Source organism: Pieris brassicae, chromosome 2 (genome assembly GCF_905147105.1).
Source record: "Pieris brassicae chromosome 2, ilPieBrab1.1, whole genome shotgun sequence".
NCBI lineage: Eukaryota > Metazoa > Arthropoda > Insecta > Lepidoptera > Pieridae > Pieris > Pieris brassicae.
This window is the reverse complement of record NC_059666.1, coordinates 22,839,823-22,844,694: the sequence shown is the minus strand read 5'-3', so window position 1 is coordinate 22,844,694 and position 4,872 is coordinate 22,839,823.

Genomic DNA, 4,872 nt, shown 5'->3' with positions numbered 1-4,872 from the left:
CATAATTTAGATAGAATACGTAGTTTGAGTCACGAACGGAGCTTTTCATGTGCCAAAGAAATGGAAGTTGAAGTTAACGATTTGACTGAGGAGGATTCCGATGAAAACAAAGAGTGTAACGGTCTGCACGAGACTACGGATGACAAAATTGAGTTTAATGGAACACAAAAATTTTCTAGACATTCGTCATTATCAAATAGGGAGTTAGACGTTATCAAAGAGAGTTCTAGGAGTTCGAGTGATACTGAAGTGACTTTAACCCGATGACTTCCGAGAGTCACTTTCGATCGGGCGATCAATGTTGTGCATTTGAATATATCCCCAAAAAAGGGACATGTTTGTAAAAATTGTGCAAAACAGGTAGTAATGTAATATGTATAAGTGGACTAGTGGAACTTGGTCTAGGTGTTGTACATAATACAATTTATTTATGTACTGTTGAACTTGTAAAAAGTACAATACTTTATCAGTAATATTAAACTTAGTGTCATGTTTTAAATTTTAAACTATTAATAATAACAATATCCTTTATTTCAAAAACTTAAGTTTACTCCTAAAAAATTACTTTTAACAGTAGCTAAAATACAATGTAAAATTTTGGAACCATCACATGCTTGGTTTGTCCACCGTTGGTCTTAGGCCTCCGGTTCCACTCGTGGCTGTCGTGGGCCGGAACGGATTATGTTATTGTATTCTTCTTGGATATTTTTAAATTTTTCAGTGTGTGAACGGAAAAAATATTCTTTAGTGATTCTTGAGGGCTCAGTTCTGGCTGTCTGCCTTTATATTGTTTCCTACTTATAAAAATCTTTAAATCATTGGTTAGATCTCTATAAAACTAACGGTATTAGATAAAAAAACATTTTCATTTAGTAGTCTTATTAAAATGCCTCATTTGGTTATTTTTACTTCACTATATTAGTGAGTTTCTCCTAATATTAGTATAGAATCTTGTATATTTTATAAGAATATAGATGTGAAAAAAAAATTAAAAAATCTTGAACAATCTTTCTCCAAATCCTCTAGGGAGTTTTATATTTTTTTGTAATTATTTGTAAATATTAAGATAAATAATATAAGAATATAGATATTTGTTAAAAATAAGAGAGCTTTATCTTTCATTTTTGTTTGTTCAAATTTTGCTCATTTAAAAATTATTTACATCTTATTAATTTTAACTTATTCCATCAATATACTAAAACAATCTATTATCTATGTATATATTGAGCTAATTTACAAGTAACTTTAGACTGATAAACTTATGTCTCTGGTTGTATGTAAAGATATTGTGAACATTTTCGAGTCGCACAATTATTTCTGTGTGAATATAATGTCAGCTAAAAAAAATTCATGACTGTGTGGAAAATAAATAAATTTATATAATTTTGCTGTTTTAATATCTCTAAGAAAATACTACCAATTAAGACAAAACTATTTTTAAAGCTATTTTAACATAACTTACGTTACATATTGGGGTAAATAATGTACAATGTAGCGTCGCGCTGTAGCAAATACTATGGCGGTTACGACCGCTAAGTTACACTCATCTAAGTACTAGAATATGCAAATGCCATACTATATATTATGTTGATTGACATCAGGGATGGCTATGCGCTTAATAAAAAGGCATAAGTTCGATTTCCGCCCAAACATGTTTGGGTCTTATTGGCCCAGAATTTTTTTTAGAGAACAAAGGGCAAACGGGCTGGAGGCTCACCTGATGCTAAGTGATACCGTCTCCCATGGACACTATCAATGCCATAGGACTCGCAAGTGCACACTTTTCTTGAAGTACCCTAAGTCGAAGAGAATCGAAAATACTTCAATAGGAAACTCAGCTCTAGGTGTTAATCCAAACCACTGTGAACACTCCCCTTGGTAAATATGGCAGAAGATACAGCTTGACCCCACATCTCTACGCAACGCCAAAGGATCAAGCAGCTTGGAAATTGACTGGTCGTCGAAGATTCGAATTGCTTGCTACTACGGCGCTCCCGCCCAGGGGTGAGAACAGTACTCCATGTGGAGTACGAAATTGCGCGTTATACAATTGCAAGCGACGGTCTGGAGTGAAGTACCGTCTTGCCTTACTGAGCACACCAAGCTTCTTGGAAGCTAAAGCTAAAGAAAAACAGCCAGCTATTACACACAGAGATTTTTCTGTCTCGTATCTAATGACTTTGCGTAAATATAAATTACATATAAACTATAAATATAAGTCATTTTATTATTTTTAAGCTTGGAAATACATGCCTTGTTAGTGTAGCTGTTTATCTACTTAGCTGTAGGTAACGTGTTTACATTACACGGCTCATTTCATCCAAGCACCATCCATCACCGGCCGCTTCAAATTACCTCGAAAATTGATCTTCTATGGACAAAGTGATGTACTAATTTTAAGCAACACAAAGAAATGTCACGAATTAGTTCTAAGAACTGTAAGGCGATTGAAATACTGCCGGTCTTTAACGGATATATACGGAAATTCATGAAATTATTCATACAACTTTTACCGACCTACTAAGTACTAAGTCACAACTATACTTAGAAAGAAGTATCTTTTAAAAATTCACGAACATAGTCTTTAAAAAATCTGGGATAATGCGCCATATTTAGGACATAATTTTTAATACATTAGTTTCAAGTTCTCGTGGTTATAGTGGCCCTTAAGTAGTACTTCAATGTGGTAAATAATCTTAAAGCCAACTAACGGGAAAATCTACAAATTAAGTAATAGATATTTGGAACAAAAGGAGGACAATTTTGTACAACGAATTAGGTTAAATGAGGTTTATTTTCACTTTAAATCGGTTCTTAGAATATTTATTATATCGATGAACATCGATGATATTGTACCGATTGAACACCAAACTGAAAAAAAAACTTATCTTAAAGTTGCTATGGGACACCACATATATAGTGATAATGCGACACATTCTCCTTGTAAAATACTGTTAGACAAAGCCCCAGCACTAAGTATATATTAAATAATCAAGCAATTATTTTTTCCAAAATAGCAGTCATTTGTTTGAGTCGTGCGTGTCAAAAAATGCTCGATTCATAATGGATCAAATCCATGGACGATATATGGCTTGAAACATTTATGATCTGAAAACGAAAATACAGTCATTTTTTGCCTACCCATATATGTATGTACTTTTTGTTACCACTCAATATGACTGCTGAAGAAAATTCATTAAAAAAAAATGACTTATAAGACATCGTCAACTCCAAACCCGAAGGAATTTATAGCGTTTCCGTAGGACAGAAAATTTAATGATTGAATACCTTTTGTTGTTGATGTTATGTTTCATAAGGATAACGCTTATCCTTAACATTAAAAAGAATAATGTTATATATCGCATTTTGTAGAAAAATAAACACATTTGCGGGTAGAGTATGTGTTTATTTATTTGGATTAAACGTGACTTCATAAAACCGAGTCACACAGGGTAATACGTCATAATTTAGTAGCATTTCCGTGTTCTGTGGGCGTACGTTATTAATATGAATAGCGCATCTTAGTCTTAGGCTTAGGCTAATACGTGACCAGATAAAGAGCGGAAAATAATATTAACTTTTTAATCTTATTTACAATATGATATATAATTAAAAATCATATTGTTTTAGAAACACTTTTAAAAACAAAACCTAAATCTCGTCACCAATTACACAACAGAAAAAAAAATTAAGGACGGTGTACTGTTACAGGTTCTAACAAATACACACATAATAAACCATCAAAAGGGTTATACATTCGCACATAACGAGATTTAAAAAGTTTCATTTGCCGAGTCATTAATTTCGCTAACGAATGGGGGAGTTGTGTTCTGTTATGGGCTTGGCTCGGCCGCACTGAATGTTTGGAACGTGCTGAGTATCTTTATGCGGCCTTCTTTATTTAAACTGACACATTTTCCGTTTCTTACAGTTAACTCAGTGGAAATTCAATAGTGCGAGCTGTACACACAAATAGAGGCAAGTGGTAAAGAGTTGAAGCACATTATTATTGAAATCTTACTTGGATAGTAAGGACAACACAAACGCCACAACTATTTTTTACATTAAACTTAATGTGGTAATATAACATTTTAACTTTTCTTTACCCTCACATAGTCAGATTACAAAAGTTTTTTTATATATACATGTGTCTTTACTACGACATCATGGAACATTACGAACTAGCCTAACTTAAGACTAATAAGTAATTTAAGTCTGACCTAATTTACTAATTAGGATTGTTATCATAAGTAAGTGTCCGATAACACTACTTATAGTCTCTATTAAAGGGAATTCATTCACTGTTTTGCACTTAATATTAAATTAAACTAACACTAATTCACTAGTTCAAATGGTTTTGTCCTTTTCAATCTTCTCACTAGGCCCGTGGGGTATGTTAAAAAGTAAATAAAAAAAAAAATTGTCAAAAGTTCCAATTTAGAAAATTTACTGCGTCGAATTAAATTTTCTACTAAAAATCTATAACCTATATAATAAAATTAAAGGGAATGCGCGGATGTAAAAACATATTTGAACACATTATGACCCGATATATCGTCGTAAACATATTTAAAAGCCTAAAAATACTTTTATCTCAATTTTCACGGTATAAATGTCGAGATTCAGTTTCAAGAGCCAAGAGCCACTCTTCCACATTGAAGAGGCCCTACCAACTTCCAAGGTTCACAACTACCAGTCAGTGCTTATGCTATTTAAATTATTCATTTTCCCATTTATTTATTAATAAAATATACCACATCTCAAAAAATACAATTTTGTACAGAGTAAATTGCAATTTATTATTCTAAAATAGATGCCGAAGGAACAGGATAAAAATAACGATTTTTTTTTAATGATAAATTACTTTTAATA